This window comes from Melanotaenia boesemani, chromosome 23 (genome assembly GCF_017639745.1).
Source record: "Melanotaenia boesemani isolate fMelBoe1 chromosome 23, fMelBoe1.pri, whole genome shotgun sequence".
NCBI lineage: Eukaryota > Metazoa > Chordata > Actinopteri > Atheriniformes > Melanotaeniidae > Melanotaenia > Melanotaenia boesemani.
The window spans coordinates 26679814-26702366 of NC_055704.1; the positions used below are offsets into that span (position 1 = coordinate 26679814).

The 22553-nt window shown below is 42.5% G+C and overlaps 1 protein-coding gene across 5 annotated transcripts in view; it reads left to right on the plus strand.

The window, feature by feature from the left end:
- Positions 1 to 5687: 5687 nt before the first annotated feature.
- The window catches only part of syt1a (synaptotagmin Ia), a 274765-nt gene continuing 257899 nt past the window's right edge, over positions 5688 to 22553 (plus strand). For 3 of the 5 annotated variants that reach the window (XM_041978101.1, XM_041978108.1, XM_041978097.1), the window contains exons 1-2: positions 5743 to 6286; positions 7556 to 7613. The gene's annotated coding sequence lies outside the window, so the exon portion shown is untranslated. Of the gene's footprint in view, positions 6287 to 7555; positions 7614 to 9128; positions 9247 to 22553 lie in introns of all 5 variants that reach the window. The other 2 variants (XM_041978100.1, XM_041978099.1) reach the window with 2 other exon arrangements.

Sequence of the window (22553 nt, forward strand, 5' to 3'; positions counted from 1 at the left end):
TGTCTGCTGTCAACCAGTTCACCAGAACCACAAGATGAAGACACGCTACTGGGGGGAGTCATCACCAGAGACCTGGACATGTATGTGAAAGGATGAGACCATGTGACCCCTTCTAACCATTTTCCAAGCAGAACAGAAGCACATGGAGTCCCAGGATGGAAGCAGAAGCTCATGTTGATCTGGACCTCAGAGCTCCAAACATTTCCTTTAAACCCTGATTTTACTGCAGCTTCCTGATTCCTGAGATTCATTTCATCTGTTTCCAGGTTCTGGACTCAGCTGGTCTCAGTCCTACCTGACAGACCTGGTTTCTCAGTCCATCACACTGATTACTCAGGTGGATCTGCTCACCTCAGGCGTTCCTCAGGGTTCTGTTCTCGGCCCGGTTCTCTACATACATGCTGCTTCTGGCTTCAGCTTTAGAGAAATACGTTTTTAATATTTTAATCTGATGTCTGAATCTACTTTCCCCTGAATCTAAATACTAAAATCTCACTGGAAGCTTCAGGGTCTGGATCTGGTGTGAACCTGAAGCTCCTCTCCTTAAATGAAGGAGGGACTGAGATCAGTGTGTTTGGAACCTCATGGTCCTCTAACCTCTTACATTCAGTCCCTCTGGGAAACATCTTGGAGATGATTTCAGTTCTGGTTTTAAAAGCAACCAGCAGATTTCCTCAGCTCTCACTTTCAGCATCTTTTCATAACCAAAGTAAATCTTTCCCAGAAAGAGTCAGAGGTGATCCATCTGGTTTTATTATTCTTTCTTGGTCCAGATCAGAGTCCATCAGTCATCCAACATGTCGCCTGCAGCTGCATCAACCTCTGACAAGAACTTTTATTTATACAGCACTTTTCATACATGATGCAGCCCGACGCTCTGCACAGGAGCAACGAAGCAGACGGGAGAATACATGCATATAACACAGATGTCAGCAGGAAATACACCATCATCATCATCATCATCATCATCTTCATCATCATCATCATCATAATCATCATCATCATCTTCATCATCATTATCATCATCATCATCTTCTTCATCATCATCATCATCATCATCATCATCATCATCATAATCTTCATCATCATCATCCTCCTCATCATCATCCTCAGCATCTTCATCATCATCAACATCATCATAATCATCATCATTATCATCATCACCATCATCATCATCATAATCATCATCTTCATCATCAACATGATCATCATCATCGTCATCTTCATCATCATCATCTTCATCATCAACATGATCATCATCATCGTCATCTTCATCATCATCAACATCATCATAATCATCATCATTATCATCACCATCATCATCATCATCATCATCATCTTCATCATCAACATGATCATCATCATCGTCATCTTCATCATCATCGTCATCATCATCAACATCATCATCAACAACATCTTCATCATCATCATCGTTGTCGTCGCAGAATGAAGGATTCTGGGTATTCTACCAACACAGCTAAGGCTAATAGCATGTAGCTCGTGGAGAAGATGGTAGCTCAGATGCTGATTAGCTGAACGTTAGCTTGTTTGTAACATATTTTTCTTGATCTGAGGAATCCGTTCTTCATGTCGGCTGACTGTAGACGTATTTTATGTCTTCACTGGGAAACAGTGGGCTGGACGGGACAGCTAAATAAAGGCTGTTACACACTCCATGAGAAGCGAGAACTTTTCTTGTTCTCGCAGACACAGGAACAAAATTACCTCATTTTGTTCTCGTGGACGTGAATGAATACTTCCTACGGTTTGTTCTCGACATATCAACCGAGCAGGACTTTCTTCTCATTGGACTCCCGGAAGTATTGTGTGATTGGTCGGACATTTGAGAGGGGCATGGCGAACATGGAAATGAATGAAGCAGAAAGTTGTGGCTTCGCATTTCCCCTGATGTACGGCTGAACGGATAGTTTTAGTGAACAGCTGATCGTGATGGTGAGAAACTATGTAAATGTATACAACACATGGGATTTAGAGACACGCACACCGCCACATGCAAAACCCCATCCTGCCACGGACAATTTTTTCATTAAATATGAAATAACCCGGTCAGCTGTTCAATGCTTATAAAAAGACAGACCCCCCCGTCGCAGACAAAGCTTCTCGGTGACGATGAATTGACCGGACCAATACAAACTTTTTTCTTGTCCTTGCAGCCTCAAGAACTAAGTTCTCGCCCCTCGCAGAGTATGTAACAAGCTTTAGGAAGCAGGAACCAGTCAGAGAAGGAACACCAGATACAAAGTCCAGCAGCAGTGAAATCCTTGGCTGAGCTGACGGCTGACGTTCTCCTGTCTGCTCCACTTCTGCCCCCTGCTGGCCTGGAGAAACATGACAGCACATCCGTTTCCAAGCTGACTGCTTCATTCTCAGCTACAGATGTGTTCAGTACCCGGCAGTAGAAACACAGGACGGTGATGAGCAGCAGCAGAGTCAGAGGCAGGACCACCACTTTGATGAGAAGAACTGCTGGATCTGCTGGACCTGATCAAACACAATCACAATCACACATTTACAATATTTCAATATTTATGTCTGTAATACTTCTGGATTAAACAGTTTCCTTTCTGTCTTGGTTTGGGGGTGCTGAGTTTTTATTCATGGGCAGAACCATGACAACCAGTGACTCCAGAATCTAAAGAAACCTGTTAAAATGTCCTGATCTGTGTGGAGATGAAACCAGAACCTCTGGAGCTGAATGTAGACAGAAAAATGTTTCAAAAAACAAACTTTTGTCTCTCCTGCTGAAATGTTGATCAGCTTGGTCTCCATCTGCTGTTTGGAGTGAATGAAGCAGTGTGTGTCTGGTGAGCATGGCTGGAATAACCAGAGCTGTGGTCCAGAACCAGAACATGAGGAGAGAAGTCTGCAGGAGATCTGACCGCTACTTCCTGTCATTCATGTTTGTGCTGAGGAGGCAGAAACAGCTGATCAATCATGTGATCAGTCACATGAGGAGCATGCTCAGAACTAAGTGCCGAGAGCTGTTTTGTCTTTAAACTTCTAAACACCAGGAAAAAATCCTTCATGGAGACGCTGTTGGTGATGATAAGCCCACAGTGAGTGTAAGAGGGCCCTCTGCTGGATATCAAGTCATGGTAAATGGTAAATGGCCTGTACTTATATAGCGCTTTTATCCAAAGCGTTGGAAAGGGGCTCTATACTTAATAATAATAATAATAATAATAACTAAACTAAAAAACACAGATAATATTGACCGAAAAATGTATTTTTATTTGAACTTTCCTTTGATTTTTTTAAAACATTTTTAGGTTGTTTTTCCTAAATTTCTGCCTTTCCCACGACATTCCCCTCCACGGCAGTCTCCATTAAAGCTACATGTACCAGGCTGATTATGCAAATTAGTCAATGATGTCATTTAGCTACTTCCAGAGCCCTTGATATACTCAGAGTCGCGACACTCATTGACTCCCATGTAGGAAAAATGGTGGCAGACTTCCAGGTTACTGTAGACCAGGGATCTCCAACTTTGGTCCTCCTGAGCTACTGTCCTGCATGTTTTGGAGTTTTCCCCGATGCAACACACCTGACTCAAATCACTGGGTCATTAACAGACTTGTGCAGGGGTGTGTTGTCGTAGGAGACATCTAAAACCTGCAGGACAGTAGCTCACGAGGACCGGGGTTGGAAATCCCTGCTGGAGACGTTCAATAGTTCCAAACACCAGATCAGACTGCGTTCATCACCAATGCTTCCATTCGTTTTCAGAGGTGAAGTTGATGCAACATCAGTCTTATAAGTCACGAAAACGCATTATCATTCTGTCAGACTTCCTGCATTAAAATAATTATGTCTGTTCAATATCATAAGTTTTTGTTTTAACGTACTTTGTCTTTGTATGTTATGGATATTGTCCTTTTACCCAATGGCCTCCCAGCTTTTTTGTTTAGTTTGAATAAGTTTGGACACGGTCTTCTATTATTTATTTCAGTGTACTGATCAAGTGCATCGTTATTCATAGATTTATAGAATTTGATGTTTAATATGACTTAGGTTAGTGGAAACGTATTAAAAATGAATAAAAAGGTATTGTTCTGTCACCTCTGTAGACATAACGAACCTCACACAGTTTCTTATTGTTGCTTATTCATGCAGCTATATTAAAATCCTGCCGACCGTTACAAGCTGCCTCTTCCTCCGTTCTGGGTCCCTCAGGAATCCAGACGTTGGGAAGCTTCTCTCAGACCGGTTGGAGCATCCAAATGCTGCACAGTTCACCATGATTGTTTTCTTGTCAGTAAAATGTAACGATTACATTTAATAGAAAGTCACAGAGTGGGTGACCTGTTAGGTATTTATCCAGAGCCTACTGGCTTTTCTCCATTAACTTTTATTTAAACTGTTTAAATATTTATCAAAACTGCCTTATCCCCTAATAACTGACTAATAATCACCTAAATTTGTTCCTAATTAACTTATATTTTACCGATTCCTTGTGCATCTCTATTCACTCACTATCACTTTTAACTTCCTTCTTTACTCTTCATTACTTTCTCACACATACTTGTTGACTTATTTGTTAACACTCACTGATATTAGCTCATGTTACAGCTGCTCTACATTTACGTTCTGCAGCTAATTTAGCCATTACTGTCATTTTTTTTTTTAAATTCTGTATTCAGGAGCAGCAGGCAGGAACACTGACATCCATCAGTTTGTCCTTTTTCCAAGGTTTATTTTTATCATTTCATTATCAAACTGAAACTGATTTATTATTTTATTGCCTTATGTCATTAAAAAGTTTGTTTTTTAGTTTTAACTTGTTTTCTTGTCCTGTCAGTGCCAGTCCCACCAGTAGGTCGGTGAGTTTTTAGTAAACCAGGTTGTTACTTAGTGAGACTTTTCCTTTTGCATTCAAAGCAAAGCAACTTTATTTGTACAGCACAATTCAACAACACGTTGATTCGAATGGTTTTACAAAGATATTAAAATATAAGACTATGTGAAGCATAATTTAAAATAAAAAGACAAAAAAGGTAGAACAAAAACTAAGCATGATCAAGTAAAAAAAAAGAAAAAAAGCTTAATAGAGATGGTGCATATTTGGACTTTTAAATAGAAACCATTGAAATGAGAGTCCTGTCTGAAGGGATCTTCGTGTTTTCTGCATCGTCTTTGACTTTAAGTCCAAACTGCTGGGACATTACATGCTACCACACGGCTGGCGTTCATAGATGAAAGTAAGCCCTAACAAGCTGATCATTTAACCTTAGTGAATTATGAGGATGGTTAGCAGTAAGAAATATAGAGGCTAATGAGGAGCATCATGTCTGGTATTTAATAAATGCTAGCTTGTTGGTTGAGATGAATATTTCCCTCCAAAAATGTATGAAAATATTGTGCTGGTTACACTTATTTAATCTATTGTCGGCCATGACTTGATCATCACTTAAATCAACATTAACATAATAATGCATTCAGTGCAAACGTGTATGTGTTTATTTAGTTTCCACCCTCAGTAATCTGATCGCTGCTGTCTGTTCCGTAGTCAAGTCTAGCAGCGCAGGCTTTGTTTGGAGGCTCCATGACCCACGTGACCGCTCTTACAGCCAAGTCAACGGATGTCGCAACTCTGAGTTTATCGAGGGCTCTGGCTACTTCTAGCGACTTTTAGGACAGCCAGTAGCTACTTTTCTTACTGAAGAGTTGGCAACAGTGCTTCCACATAGGCTTCGTTTTACAGCTGGAGGTTACTGCTTGAGGGGACCTCAGCTTCCCAACCAGGTGCTGGTTACGTTCTCTCAGGCTCCCCATCATAAATCTTATATCATCCAGGCTTATACTTTTTTCATTATATACAAATCTATAATTATTCCTTAATGGGGCGCTGGAGGAGTTTAAAACATGCAAAGTGATTGGTTCTAACTTTTTAAACACCTTACTTTCTGACAATTGTTCATAATTTAAGCTTTATGATTGTTTAGCTAAGCAAGCAGTAAGACGGTGAACCATCAGACTTTTTCAGTACATCTACAAATAGAATTTTCTTGTACATTGCTTTAAAAAAAACGTGTTGAAGATCATTTAATATATTTTTTTTTTGCTGTGGAGACCGTTTTTGTTGTAGCAGCTGCTTCCAGCTAGCTTAACGGCTACGCTCGTTAGCCACAGCTGTAGCTAATGAGTGCCGCCGTTTGTAACACCATTCATCCTAATTACACTTCGCAGCAGTTTTTATCATCTCAAAAAGATGATCCAAGAAGACTCCCACCAGAACTAAAGGCTTCTGCGTCCTCTGTTACAGGAAGTAAGTTATTCTGAGGCTGTCTTTATTTTTAAGGTTGACTTTATCCAAGTGAGAGGTTAGCGAGGTCCTGCTGGCTCCGACGTTTCAAGTTCAGAAGCAGTTTCTGTCCTGTGCTTTGTTGTTTTTGCAGAAATGATTTAATGTAATTGAAGCCTGAGCTGGACTGGGTTATAACCAATATAATTTAATAATAATAATAATAATAATAATAATAATAATAATAATAATAATAATAATAATAATTTTTGTTTTAGTATGTACAGCATGAAATATTGTCAGCTTGGATGTGTTGTGTTAACAAAGAAAACACAGGCTTGCTTGTAATGACTCCTTTTGTCGTGTCTTGTTAAATTGGAATCTAAATCTGTCCTCATTTGAATTGTATGGGTGTGTGGACGCGGCAGTTTTAATATGTTGGCCAGGGCGCTGGAGACTGAGGTGGACGGGGACTGGAGGGCTAAACGCAGACATCTGTGACATGAATGGACTTGGGTCTGGTTGACTGACAGACATCAAATGAGGCGTTCAAGTCCTCATTGATCTCAGTCAACACCTCAGGCTCACCCAGAAGACAGAGGAACTGGTTTTCTTAGCTGCTGCCATCTGCTCCGACCATGATACTGTGAGGTTGTGTCAAACCATCATAAGCCTTTGTAGCCAGCTTCACCTCCTCAGAGGCCTCCTCCCACCAGCTGAGATCTGTGGGTAAATGGTGCATTGGAGGCCAAGGAGCAGGGTGGGGCCCTTCAGATGGTAAGAAGCATGGCTCTTAGAACGGCTGTTGAAGTACAGGTAGATCAGTGGAGTTTAATTGTTGGCTGGTTTGTGGCTGTAGCTCAGGAGGAAGAGCAGTTGTCCCCACCCATGTGTCTATCGGGGAATGAATGTGTGTTAGAACAAAGCATTTAATACACAACAACACTGTGTGGATGGATGAATGTGACATGTTGTCTTTGAGGGGTAGAAAAACGCTTTGTAAGTACAGTACAGTCCATTTCTGTCATGACTGAAGAGGAAGAACTGAAACCTGATCTCAGGCTCTTTGGTTTACCTAAAAGAGCATCATAAACTACAGGTAACAGGTGTGGACTCGGTACCACAGGGAGAGTTGTTAATAACCTGAAGTAACTGGCTGAGTTTGATGAGGCAACAAAGGACAGGTGGGCTTTAATCCCGTTAGGTGCAGCTGGTGCAGAGAGGAAGGAGAAGCCGGAGAGATTGAGCAGGACAAAAACTCCCTTTTCATTCCAGTCTTTTCTTGTTTTACAGCTCCTCGCTGCAGTAAGCCTGGACGATGTCCCCATGCTAGTACCAAGACCAGGTAAAGGTCAGTTTACACCGAACATTTCAACCTTTTTACTAATGAATGCAGCATGATAAATGAATGGAAAAATAAAGTGAGTGCTCAGGGTCAGGTCTACAACATCAACACGCTGCATCTCTTCCTCGGTGTCTTCGTCCAGACATCGGTGTTAATCTGCCGCAGGTAAACCTCACCAGAATTAAAAAGCTTAATTTTTAAAATGACTGCTTCAAAAGTGCATTTAAAGTGATAATTTAAGGAGAGTTTGCCTGTTTGAACTAGTAGATCTCTACTGAGACAGCTGAGTTTAAAAAGTGGGGGGATGGAAAAGACGGCAAAAGGGGGGAAAACCCCTTGAAATTGATCATCTGTGCCTTCTCAAAACACATTACTGTCTTCTAATTAAAACCTAATTGAGAGCCATAATGTGCTATTTGCTGTTAACATGGTGCTTTATGTGCAACTGGAGTAATTGATGTGATGATATTCTAGCTCTTGGTGAACTGCCCTGGGAGCTCTGAAAACAAGAGCATGTGTTTCACCAGCTGAATCTGGAACAGTGAATACTAAAAGGCATATTGCTGAAATTAGAAAACTATCTCGGGCCTCTGCAGCCTTCCTACCCACTTGTAACGTGCTGAGTGACAGCTCGACCTTTTCTCGGACTTGTTTTGTGGGCATCACTCAGCACAATGTACATTTAACTCCCTGGACAAAGGAGGGCAGGCTGGCTTGGAAAATTTCCTTTACTTTTAATCTTGTTAAACAACTAGAGCAGGGATCACCTGCTCTGGTCCTCGAGGGCCGGTGTCCTGCAGGTATTGAATGTTTCCCTACTGCCACACACCCGATGCAAATAAAATGGAGTCCATGGCTTCAGTTTTCATCTTGGTGGTCTTCACCTGTCCTCCACATTTGGAGGATAGAACCGGTCCAACACGTGCTGAAAAATCCACCACCTCTTAGCTTTTCTCCTAATTAACAGAATCTTAAGGCTAAAACAGGCGTTTGATTTGCAGCCAGGTGAGGGAAAAGCCGTCAGCCGTGGGCTTGGTTCGGTATGCTCCTCCCTCTGGGCCACGCCGGGGTAACGATGCTGAATTAGTTTGCAGAAACAGGCCGACTGCAACAGGAGGTGGAAACCTTCCTCAGAGGTTTTTCTCCATAGTAACGTGATCGCATCACACTGTTGCTGCAGGTTTGTCTGCTGCATCCATGATGAGAATCATGAGCTTTCATGTTTCCAGCAGATTCTGAGCCTCATCAGACCAGCAACGTTTCTCCATCTTCTATTGTCCAGTGTTGGTGAGTGTGTGTGAATTGTAGCCTCAGTTTCCTGTTCTTAGCTGGCAGGAGGCACCCGGTGTGTCTTCTGCTGCATCCTGGTCCAGACAACTGCTGCTCTGGATGTTTTCTCTTCTTCAGACCATCTCTGGAAACCCTGGAGATGGTTGTAGGTGGAAATCCCAGTAAATACTCAGACCAACAACCACATTCAAAGTCTCTTAAATCCTCTTTCTTCCTCATTCTGATGCTCAGCTTGAACTTCAGCAGGTCGTCCTTACCACATGTACATGACTACATGCTGCCGTGTGATTGGCTGGGTGGATGTTTGTGTTGACGAGCAGGTGAACAGGTGGAGCTGGTAACGTGGAAGGTGAGTGTATGTTTATGTGCTGAGGGTTTGCAGCTTTTTATAAAGGGCAGAAATGGAAAGCTGGTTCTGTTTGTATGAGCTGTACAACACACAATGATTAGAAAATGTTCCTGTTTGGATAAATGACCACCAGCTAACGACACGTCTCATCTTCTAGTCTTAATGCTGGCATGGCCGCTGCAGACGTTGTTTAGGATGTCTACAGAACACGTCCTCGACTCCTGCTTCTCCTAGACGTTTCAAAACCTGAGAGCTTAATTTTCTGGCAGATTTCCCTTCACCTTGTTGCTTGTATTAAATTGTAATTTCCTTTTTGGATCACCTTATTTCTCTTTTTTAAAAATGATGGTGAGGGGCCTATCCATGAAAATTGGCTGAAATGGTTGTAAATAACATCCAGAGAGCTGCGACGGCTTTTATCTAAAAAGAGCCAGCTGGAGATGTACAAGGAGGATTTCACTAGGAAAAAGAGTGAGTCGTCTACTAGATGAGGTTGACCGTTGTTAGAGAGAAATCCGGCTTGTGTTGTAGCCCACGCAGTAAATTTGTTCTCCTCATGACATTTGATAAAAACCCAAACGGCTGTTTGAGCTTTGCTCTTAAACGAGGAACAAGATCAAAGAAAAAAATTTGATACATCATTCCAAGTTGTTTCTATTGGTATTTATTTACTTTTACTAAAATAGCTGTTGTGTTTTCATTAGAATGAGCTGTTTTTATATTTACTTGCCTTTGGTCCACATACATGTTAGCTGCCATATTTATGCCGCGGTAGTTACTACAGCGTCTCAAACAACTCTGAGCTTTAAACCTGCAGCTGTTTGGGTAAATAATGCCCTAAAAGGCTCATCGCTGAGGCCACTGGATGCACTCAGAAATTAAAACAAACATGAAATTTGGCCACTGACAGCCACTGTCCAACTGTGCTTGTTTTTTGTTTTTAGGTCAGTGCTATGCCCATCTTCACCACTAGATGTCAGTAATTCTTACACACGATACCTTGACTGCACAGTCGTGGGAGACCTCCGGTATACGCTAGCTTTACCTGGCACAGGTTGACGTAGACCTGCCGTTCGTTTTCCTGAACGGGGTTCCACACAGAACTTGTCATGTTAGCATTGGTGCCACATTCTGTGTTTACAAGTAGCAATAGAAGAATTATTTAGTCTTTTCTTGCCAGCTTGCAAACGTATTCTTCTGATTTGAATTCTTTTATAACAATTATTTTACATTTTTTGTTTAATTTCAGCCTGGATCATAACTTACTGTTAAACGTGCCGGTACTGGGGTGAGACTCATCCTCTCTTCACTGGTTTTCTGCTGCAAAATAATAATTCCTGAGCGAAGGTGGGTCCCACCCCACTTAGTCTTTAAGTGTAAAGTTTTGAACTGGACCCTTTGACCGTGCGATATGCATCTTTAAAATGGTTTTTCCCCTAAACCAGGGTTGTTTTTGGCAGCATCTCAGTTTTAGTCTTAGTTTTAGTCTTCAGGATGAAAATGTTTATTAGTTTTAGCCACGTTTTAGTCTAGTTAAAGTATTAGTCTTTTAACAACTGAATTTAGATCAATAATACGTATTAAAAAGTGGAATCAAGGTTGACATGTTATAACAAGTAATTCATTAAACAAGTTAACCTTTTACATAATAACCAGATCCTTTAGCAGACTGACAGCTTAGCCGAGACGTGTTTTACTTACCTGCTGCTGGGCAGTAACTTTTATTTCTATATTTCACCTGTTTTCATGAACTGATGCCCGACTTCATCACACAAGAAATCTATCTACAGATCTATAAGTTCAACATATAGCAACACATTGTGAGCTTGTTGTTTGGTTATTTTCATCAATAATTACTAAATTAAAAGGAAAGTTTTAGACTTAGAAGGTTTCCAACCAACAGCAGATACTTTCTGATCTACTCAGGGTTCTTCTTCGCACAGATAAAGTTCTAACTGTGGAGCCAGTTTCTCCAAAAAGCAAAGAGCAACAACATCCTGACTTTGGTAACTGTGGCTTTATTTCTGAGAATTTTCTGAAGTGTAAAACTCCACCCTGAACACACACATGTCCAAAATGTGAGCAAAGGATGAGGAACACATGCTCAACGTGACCTGGTCTGCCAGTGGAATGATGATGGATTATAGTTAAAATATGTCCATGTATAGTTTCCTCGCTTCCACCGAACCCCTTCATCCACGCTGCCGCCATGATTCATCTACGACTGAACGAACTGCTCGTCTGTGTGCGCTGAGCGTCAGGTGGTGGGCGTGGTCAAGGTGCAGCAGCTGACTGACAGATCGCGCTCACAAGGCAGAAATGTCGCGTTTCCAATGTCGGACATCAGCCCTGGAACGTTTTCGTCAACGAAATCTCACAAACGTCTCGTCATGTTTTCGTCATCAGAGCCATTTTTAGCTCGTCAGCGTCTCGTTATCGTCATGAAAAAAAGGTTCATCAACAAAATAAATTCATTGACGAAAGCGACGCTGGTGGAGTCTGGAATAATCTTGGTAATGTTTTGACTTTGATAGATTCAACTCTTGAACTAAAAGAGATTCAATTCCATCTTTAAATTTTATACATAAGATCTTTTTAACCGTCTAATGCAGGGGAGCCCAAGTCCGGTCCTCGGTCTACTATCCTGCCTTTAGGTGCATCCCTTCTCCAACACACCTGAATCCACTGGATAAATCCCCTTGTCCACGTGTTGTTCATCTCTGCAGAGGCCTGGTAACGAGCCAGTCATTTGGTTCAGGTGTGTTGGAGAAGCGTTGCATCTAAAAGTTGCAGGATGGTAAATCTCGACGAGCAGACCTGGTCTAACGATTTGACTCCGTGCACATTTCTAAGTTTCTGTTACTCTGACGTTAGTAAATTCTGACATGTTCTGCAGAGTTTTTTCTGTTGTTTTCATGTATTTGTTGCGTTTGCTGATACTCACATGGTTTCCACTTTCTAAAAACCCTCCAGGAAATAGTTTAATATCTGAAACCAGCAACATGAACTCTGGACATGATCCCATCCCACTTTTAAACCAGTTCTTACCTCAGTAGAAACTGGTCTCCTACTGATAGTTAACAGCTTGCTGGCATCAGGCTCTAAAGATGGCTGCCATTAAGCCCCTCCCCTAGACGCCTCTATAACGAACACCTTTAGACCGTCTCTGACCTCTTTTATATCCACATCACTGAGAAACGTGTATTTCACCTGCTTCATGACGTTAAACGAAAGCAGAAATATCAGTCCTGGTTCTGGTCTAGTGTCAGTCCTGGTTCTGGTCTAGTGTCAGTCCTGGTTCTGGTCTAGTACCAGTCCTGGTTCTGGTCTAGTGTCAGTCCTGGTTCTGGTCTAGTGTCAGTCCTGGTTCTGGTCTTGTGTCAGTCCTGATTCTGGTCTAGTATCAGTCCTGGTTCTGGTCTAGTGTCAGTTCTGGTCTAGTGTCAGTTCTAGTTCTGGTCTAGTGTCAGTCCTGGTTTTGGTCTAGTATAAGTCCTGGTTCTAGTCTAGTATAAGTCCTGGTTCTGGTCTAGTGTCAGTCCTGGTTCTGGTCTAGTGGCAGTCCTGGTTCTGGTCTAGTGGCAGTCCTGGTTCTGGTCTAGTGGCAGTCCTGGTTTTGGTCTGGCGTCAGTCCTGGTTTTGGTCTGGCGTCAGTCCTGGTTCTGGTCTGGCGTCAGTCCTGGTTCTGGTCTGGTGTCAGTCCTGGTTCTGGTCTAGTGTCAGTCCTGATTCTGGTCTAGTGGCAGTCCTGGTTCTGGTCTAGTGGCAGTCCTGGTTCTGGTCTGGTGTCAGTCCTGGTTCTGGTCTAGTGTCAGTCCTGGTTCTGGTCTAGTGTCAGTCCTGATTCTGGTCTAGTGTCAGTCCTGGTTCTGGTCTAGTGTCAGTCCTGGTTCTGGTCTAGTGTCAGTCCTGGTTCTGGTCTAGTGTCAGTCCTGGTTCTGGTCTATTGTCAGTTCTGGTTCTGGTCTAGTATAAGTCCTGGTTCTAGTCTAGTATCAGTCCTGGTTCTGGTCTAGTATCAGTCCTGGTTCTGGTCTGGTGTCAGTCCTGGTTCTGGTCTAGTGTCAGTCCTGATTCTGGTCTAGTGTCAGTCCTGATTCTGGTCTAGTGTCAGTCCTGATTCTGGTCTAGTGGCAGTCCTGGTTCTGGTCTAGTGGCAGTCCTGGTTCTGGTCTAGTGTCAGTCCTGGTTCTGGTCTAGTGTCAGTCCTGGTTCTGGTCTAGTGGCAGTCCTGGTTCTGGTCTAGTGGCAGTCCTGGTTCTGGTCTAGTGGCAGTCCTGGTTCTGGTCTGGCGTCAGTCCTGGTTCTGGTCTAGTGTCAGTCCTGGTTCTGGTCTAGTGTCAGTCCTGGTTCTGGATTCAGTGTCAGTCCTGGTTCTGGTCTAGTATCAGTCCTGGTTCTGGTCTAGTATCAGTCCTGGTTCTGGTCTATTGTCAGTTCTGGTTCTGGTCTAGTATAAGTCCTGGTTCTAGTCTAGTATCAGTCCTGGTTCTAGTCTAGTATCAGTCCTGGTTCGGGTCTAGTGTCAGTCCTGGTTTTGGTCTAGTATCAGTCCTGGTTCTGGTCTGGTGTCAGTCCTGGTTCTGGTCTAGTATCAGTCCTGGTTCTGGTCTGGTGTCAGTCCTGGTTCTGGTCTAGTGTCAGTCCTGGTTCTGGTCTAGTATCAGTCCTGGTTCTGGTCTAGTGTCAGTCCTGGTTCTGGTCTAGTATCAGTCCTGGTTCTGGTCTAGTATCAGTCCTGGTTCTGGTCTATTGTCAGTTCTGGTTCTGGTCTATTGTCAGTTCTGGTTCTGGTCTAGTATAAGTCCTGGTTCTGGTCTAGTATAAGTCCTGGTTTTGGTCTAGTATCAGTCCTGGTTCTGGTCTGGTGTCAGTCCTGGTTTTGGTCTAGTATCAGTCCTGGTTCTGGTCTGGTGTCAGTCCTGGTTCTGGTCTAGTATCAGTCCTGGTTCTGGTCTGGTGTCAGTCCTAGTTCTGGTCTAGTATCAGTCCTAGTTTTGGTCTAGTGACAGTCCTGGTTCTGGTCTAGTGTCAGTCCTGGTTCTGGTCTAGCGGCAGTCCTGGTTTTGGTCTAGCATCAGTCCTGGTTCTGGTCTGGCGTCAGTCCTGGTTCTGGTCTAGTGTCAGTCCTGGTTCTGGTCTAGTGGCAGTCCTGGTTTTGGTCTAGCATCAGTCCTGGTTCTGGTCTGGCGTCAGTCCTGGTTCTGGTCTAGTGTCAGTCCTGGTTCTGGTCTAGTGTCAGTCCTGGTTCTGGTCTAGTGGCAGTCCTGGTTTTGGTCTAGCATCAGTCCTGGTTCTGGTCTGGCGTCAGTCCTGGTTCTGGTCTAGTGTCAGTCCTGGTTCTGGTCTAGTATAAGTCCTGGTTCTGGTCTAGTACCAGATCTAGAGACTCTGGTCCACTAATCCAGACCAGGGTCCAGGCCGGAGTCCGGTCCAGGGTCCGGTCCAGGCCAGAGTCCAGGTTAAAGTCCAGTCCAGGGTCCAGTCCAGGGTACAGTCCAGGGTCCAGGCCGGAGTCCAGTCCAGGGTCCGGTCCAGGCCGGGGTCCAGGCCAGGCCAGGGTCCAGGTTAAAGTCCAGGCCAGGGTCCAGGCCGGGGTCCAGGCCAGGGTCCAGGTTAAAGTCCAGACCAGGGTCCAGACCAGGGTCCAGGCTGAACATGGAGCAGCAGCGTTGGGTTGTTCTGCTGCAGTGGAGATGAAACTTCAGCAAACGTAGACTCTTAAATCCTGGTGAAAGCTTTGTGTTCTCGTCTCTGCAGGAAATCTGCATCGTGTGCTCGAACTGATCTGCTTTTAATCTGTTAATGTAATCGATGATTTTATTGTGACTGTTTGTTGCCTTTTCCTGTTTCTGAAGGCGTTCTTTGACCGTCGGTAATGCTGTTTGTTTTATGTACTTTGAATCGTCCTGGACATGAAAAGCGCTGCAGAAACAAACTGCCTCGCCTTTCTGCAGCCATGTTTCCTCAAAAGAGAAGCTTGTTTTTTTCCTGTCTTCCTGGTAACTGACTCGGACTGACTCCCACTCCGAAAACCAGGAATCACCGTAGGATCTTTGATCACGAGTTCTGATCAGAGCTCTGATTGAGGAGTTCTTGGTATCTGACGTTTCACAGCAGAAAACAAAGGAGTTTCATTGTCTTCATTAAACAGAATATTGTTCAGACCAGGAGAGAATTTGAAAGCTTACCATGATGCAGCCCAGTTTAAACTCACTGGGACCACTGGACGGCCACGATGGCTTTTATTCTCAGCTGCTCCCTGAAAGACCGGCTCAGACTGAGCGAGTCGGCTGACGGTAACTGTAGATTGTGGATGAAAATTACTGTGCAGAACTCTGATGTGTTTAGTGAGTAAAATCATGACTCTTTTTAAAGGTAAAGAAGAAAGAAAACGCTATCTGAGGACAATTGAGTGATCATAGACATTTCTGTCTATTATTAAACTAAATTATAGAAAATGCTGCACAGGAAAATGATAGGCTGTCAGCTATCGGTTCGACTTCATGTGCTTCATTGTTCTGGTCCTGAGATCAGCTCCAACTCCTACAGATGGGAGCTGATGTGCTTTGCAGCTAAGCTCTTTAATCTTTACTTTGTTTTATGTTCTGGTTTATTTTCTAATGCAGCTGCTATAATACAGGTTTATACACAGTAATTATCTCCATAATTATCTTTTGAAAGCCTTGAAACAAACAGCAAGTACTAGGTTTTTAAATCACTTGTCAGATACTAATCAATTCCAGAATTCAGTGGGTGGATGCTTGAGACTAAAACGTCCGTAGCTCCCATAAGGTTTTACCTCGAACCTCAAACGTCAGCCAGGTGTAGCTGACAGAGTAGAGGACACGAAGTAAATATTTTGTCTGGCATGAAGTATCTTCAAATTATGTTCTTTCAGTAATAGGTACAAAAAACGCATGAGTAAAAAAAGGTTTACAGCTAAATTTTACCTGATGTGGGTCAGATTTTATTCCAGCCACGAATCATTTTATAAAACTACAGCTTATTGCCTTTCAAATGAGGTGTCACTGAATACACTTGATAATGTCAATAGATGGAAATTATCAAAAAAATAGGTGGAAATAACGCAAACGTCCATGCAGCCAGAAAAAAAAATCTTCAAAAACTCAGACTCGGAGCGTTCAGACCTGCAGTGTGAACATCAGCTTAGCCTATATTTTAAACGTGGGGCAGTAGGGGGCCTGGATGAAGGGTAGGGGCCGCTGGCTAAAACTAGCGTTTCCAGAATGTGCCAGAATGCTTTTACTTTTCTGTGAGACTGGAAACGTTCCTGAGCTATTTAGTTGTAACTGTTTGCAAAACACTTTCATTTTGACACAAAAGGATGCCAGTCCAGTCTTCCTACTGTACACGTTTAGCACATTTCTACACGGCTGCCGTCCTTTTTGATAACAAGAGTCATTACTGGACTTTCTACCGTACACGGCGTTTCATCCAACCCACATTCTACTTGATCACGGTGGAAAAAAACGCTTTTCAGCGTTGTATAGGCAGTAAAAAGATATTATTCACGCATCTAAAACATCGTCCAAGCCTTTGGAAAAACAATCTCCTCTTGTCGGCTTACTTCTGATGATACGGTACACACACACACACTGAAGACCAGCTTACTTTCCTCCACAGAGCTCGTTTTCTTTCACTTAACCTGAAGAATTACCAGAAAAAGTTGTCGGGCGTCTTCAGTGTGTGTCACGTCCGCTGTGTCTGCTGGCAGCCTTGCGCACTGGTTACACTTCTTTATACATGGACTACCTGCTCATGCCCTACATCAGGCCCAGTGATTGGCTGTACCTGTAAGTGATTGGCATGAATGACAGCATATCACAGGCTAAGGAAAAGAAGTCCATGGTCTTGGCTAGTCAAGCAGGGAGTGCTTGAAATTTAACCAATGAAAGTCAGACGTTGCTTTTCAACCATGTTTCAACAGAATTATTTTAAAAAATAAACTCATGAAACCGGCCTGGACTAAAACGATGGTACCCTTAACTTAGTATTTAGTTGTGTAGCGTTAAGCGTCATTAAACATTAAGGATGTTTAATTAAATTATTCATTTTAATAATTTCTTGGAATTATTTATTTATTTCCTCGTGGGGCACCACCACACAGATAGCTTTATTCTAATCTAATGGCTGTGTGGACACCATTAGAGAACTAAATTAATTAATTTAATAAATTAATTAATTCAAGCTAGAAATCAGTCCGTTATCAATCAATCAGTCTCAGGACGCTAATAACGTGAATTCTTACGTCGAAGGGACCCATAACATGGTTCAAAGGAGAAGTTCACAATAACCAGACCAGTTTAGGATAAATATGGAATATTTATTACTAAACTAATAATGCATAAATGAAAAGGAAATATGTACAAAGGACTTCGCATAGAAAAATGAATCAAACATTGTAAAATGCAGAATATGGAGTTCAAACCAGAATCTTATTTCAGTGTGTCAGAATGAACGTATGCAAGAAATGAACAAAAGTTAATTAACCTGCGGTGTTAATTAAACTAAGGTTCAGGACTGAAAAAGATCTCTAAATCCTAAAAGGAAAAAGGGAAAACTGAATCTCATCTGTTAAACTGGAAGTTTAACTAAGATGTAGAACTACTAGATCACTGTCAGACAACCAACCATTCTTGAGCAGAAAAGCAGAGAATTGATCCGATCAGGACTCGTCCGGTTCTGTTTGGATCGAGCCGACTTACGACCGTTGTGGTGACTCTGATGGCAAGTGAGGAAGTTGGCGCAGGTGGTTTGGATCCCAAGCAACTTCCAGAAGGCCAGAAGATGTGTCACGTGGTGGTCCGAAGGTTTGGATCAGGCAGCTCTGCGGATGCGGACTCTCCCGCGGCTCGGCTGGTGGTATCGATGATGGACAGTGGATGACTTGCGGTGATATGGCAAAGATGAAAATGTCCAGCTTTAGGTCAGTCCAAAAACGAAGAAACTCTGTAGGATCTATTTAGGATCTATATTAAAAGTCCAAAAGATAAAAACTCAAGAAAAGCGAAGTATCAGCTGGAAAAAAAGGAATGAACTACGGAGTCCAAAAAGAGCCAAAAATTGTCAATCATGCATCAGGTATGCAGGCACAAACTTTAGTATCGGTAGTGATGTCCTTCACATCACTGCAAACTTAATTCTCTGGCAGCATCTCTCTCTTTCTCTCTGGCGTTCAGACCAAGTGTCCTAACTCTGGAAGAAGGCCATGTCTGGAGAGGATGGGTTGAAGGGAACTGGAAGTCCGCTACAGGAAGAGAGCAACGGAGCAAGAGCAAGAAGGAAGAGGAAGGGAGCAGAAAAAACTAAACTCTTTGTTCTGAGTTTAAAAGTGTTAGTTTTGAAGACCCACCCCATGGAGGGATGTGTGACCATTATCTTGACCAATAACAGTCTTGTGGGCTGGTTTTGGGTCAGATAGCAGATCCAGAGGGGCTGGTCTGGTCATTTTGTAAAGACTTATCAAATTAAACATTTTGTGAATATATCTATATATCTAATTCATTAAAGCCTTAAATGAGACATCATTAAAATCCAGTGAATCATCGAAAAGACAAGAAAAATAGTAAAAAGGTTATATCTCACACAAACACAGTAATAAAGTTTCAGGTCACCAATTAATCAAGCTTGTTGATTAAACCTTGTACAAAATGATAATGATTATATGCATGCGCATGGTATCAAGGTAAAACACATATATGTATGTATCTATTTAAATGAACATTTTAGACTAGAAAAAGTATGATCTTTTACTCTTCACACAGTTGTGTCTCCTCTTGCTGGGACATAGAGAAACATTAAGACACTTTATTACCCTCTGGAATGTTAAGATAAACGTTTCTTGGTGTGTCCAGGTGTTCTGTTAAAGGGGGTTTCCGCTTATCAGTTGAAGAAAAACACAAGTTTAGTAAGAAACAGTTTCAAAGTGGACATTGGGATGAAGAGTTGCATCTGGGATCCTTTGGTTGTTAACTAAAAAGCAAATTTATGTTGCAGAAGATTGAAGTTCAGAAATTTCCCAGGTCTCGTAAATAACTTGATGAAGTCCTTCCCAGTCCAGGTTGGGGAGAGTCGACCTTTGTTGACCTGTGGAGCTGGAGACCAAGTCATAAATTTGAGTCAGACCCCCACTTTGGGAGTGAAACTGTTAGTCTGTAAGGAGAGAAAATCCTCAGAGATTGTTTAATTCAGTCACAATTAAACAAAGGTTCCAATCTTTATTTTGAAGACGCTGGAATCCGCTACAGTTGTAAAACCTTTTGAGGAAACCACTGCAATCCAACGATTCCTGTAACTGTCAATGAGACTTCTGCACCTCTCAGCAGGTGTTTTGATCCACTCCTCATCAGCAAACTGCTGCAGTTGTCTCAGGTTTGAAGGAGCCTTTTCCAGACGCCATGTTTCAGCTCCTTCAAAAGATGCTCAATAGGATTTAGTTCAGGGCTCATAGAAGCCACTTTAGAATAGTCCATGTTTTCCTCTTAGCCATTCTTGGTGTTTTTAGCTGTGTTTTGGGTCTTTGTTGTAAGACCCATGACCTGCGACTGAGACCAAGCTTTCTGACACTGGCCAGCACATTTCTCTCTAGAATCCTTGATAGTCTTGAGATTTCATTGTACCTGCACAGATTCCAGACACCCTGTACCAGATGCAGCAAAGCAGCCCAGAACATAACAGAACCTCCTCCATGTTCCACAGTAGGGACGGTGTTCTTTTCTTCATATGCTTCATTTCTCCGTCTGGAAACATAGAGCTGAAGTGTCTTGTCTCGTCTGTCTATAGGACATTCTCCCAGAAGCTTTGTGGCTTGTCAGCATGTAGTTTAGCTTTTTTATGGTTTGTTTTTAACAATGGTTCCTCCTTGGTCGTCTCCCATTAAGTCCACTTTGGCTCAAACAAGGACGGATGCTGCGATCTGACACTGATGTTCCTTCAGCTTGAAGTTCACCTTTAATCTCTTTAGAAGTTTTTCTGGGCTCTTTTGTTACCGTTCGTATTATCCGTCTCTTTGGTTTGTCATCAGTTTTCCTCCTGAGGCCACGTCCAGGGAGGTTGGCTACAGTCCCATGGATCTTACAGTTCTGAATAATATGACCAGCTGTAGCCACAGGAACATCAAGCTGCTTGGAGATGGTCTTATAGCCTTTACCTTTAACATGCTGGTCTATAATTTTCTTTCTAATCTCCTGAGACAACTCTTTCCTTTGCTTCCTCTGGTCCATGTTGTGTGGTACACACCATGTCACCAAACAGCACAGTGACCACCTGTAGCCTATATATAGGCCCACTGACTGGTTACAAGCTTGTAGACACCTGTGATGTTAATTAGTGGACACACCTTGGATTAACACGTCCCTTTGGTCACATTATTTTCAGTCTTTTCTAGGGGTGCCATCATTTTTGTCCAGGCCTGTTTCATGGGTTTATTTTTTAAATAATTCTGTTGAAACATGTTTGAAAAGCAACGTCTGACTTTCACTGGTTAAATTTCATAGAATTTTTATTTATTACTTTAGTCAGATTCAAGTTATTTCTGTGACCGTTGTGAGTTTTTCTTTCATTAACCGAAGGGAACCAAGAATTCTGTCCTGGGATGAAAACGCCACATAAAACAGTGGGGACGCTTTTCTTTTTTGGCCAGAAAGCTGAGGAATACAAACGTACCCAACAACACTGGGTTCACAGAACGCGCAGATGGTCGGACCGAAAATTTGATTTTATTTATGTAGGGGTTTGCAGACATTCATAAGGACTATAGTGGAAAAATACATAACTTGGAACAATTTTGTGGCAAACTATTTTTGATATTTTATAATACTGGACCCTTCTGGGAAACGTAATACAACTGATGATGGAAAAGATCGATAACGTGACTTCATGACCACGAAACAGGAAGTTCTGTTAGCTTTGTTGCTAGCCATAGTGTTTCTCTTACCAACTGTGTTTTGGTGCTTAGGAATACTGTAAAATAAAATGGCGACTGGGTGGGAATGATGAGGTGAGATGTGACCTCCATCAGACTCCAGTGTGACCAGTGTTTGACCCCAAAGTGATCCACATGCATAGAAAAGGCGGCCTGACCAGGGTAATGCCACTGAATAGCTGGAAAGGCCAGACCACCAGACAAGTTGCCAAATAAGTTAATGTCCATCCCCCACAACAGTCGGCTTAAACAATCATTACTGGGCCCAAGGAACACCAGCAGACCAACCACGACCTGGCCAACCATACGGGAACGTGTTATGTCTCTTAGATCATTTTCCATCTATATTTTCCCTTAATTTCAGTGTTGGCTTTGAAATTCTTTGATGCTTTTTGTACTTTGTGCGCAGCGGGTTCTTAAACGTCAACATCAGTGAATAATTCAACGGATCCTCATTTGAACAATTTACAGACTGTACAAGTTCTAAAGGATGACGGCTTCGAAGCTTCCTTTCCTGCAACAGTAATTACACTAACCTTTTATTTACATTTAACAGCAGAAAAATTCCCTAAACATTATTTTGGCCAGAAATCTGGTGACTTTTTCTACAGCCACTCAAAAACACACACCAGAAAAAAAGTATATTTCTTTTGTACTGTGTAAGTGTCTCATATCTGTTCATATCTGTGGATTTTAGATTTACCGGTGGGGCTTGAATCCAGGAAAATGTTGAAACTGAAACTGTGGTGACCTGGTAGGGCTGGGCCATATAGGCAAAAATTAAAATCTTGGTTATTTTTTTATATTTTTTATTTTTCATAATCAGACGATATCCTTTAAAATGTGTGTTTTTTCTTTTTTTTTTTTGCTCATCATCTTCGGAACGGTTTTTGAAGCCGGGGTCGGGTGTAGGTGTCAAACTTAAGAGGCCAATGTCGTCTTTGTATTTTGTGTTCAGGTAGTCCGGAATGGTTTCTTTGATGGTTTTGGTTGGTCTGTGTCCTCAGACTTAACTGCCAACACTTCAGTGTTGAACAACGACAGGACAGGCTTGAGGTAGGACACCGTTACAACTCTCTCACCTGAAAGTGCATCAGTGAGCTCTAACAGGGGACCGAGGGCTTTGCTTACTGATTCTAGCACTTAAGATCTTGCCAGGTTGGATTCAGATGATGGCGCTTTCTGTCTGCACCCGCACATGATGGATGTCCTTCTCTTGTTCAATGAATCGCTGAGTCATGCGCTGTCTGGAGCTCCATCTTGTGGGTGATTTGGTGATTAGTTTGTGGACAGGAAGCTCCAGTTGTTCTTGAGCATCACTCAGGGCTTTCTTCATTTTCCAGCTGTTGGAGAAAGCTGC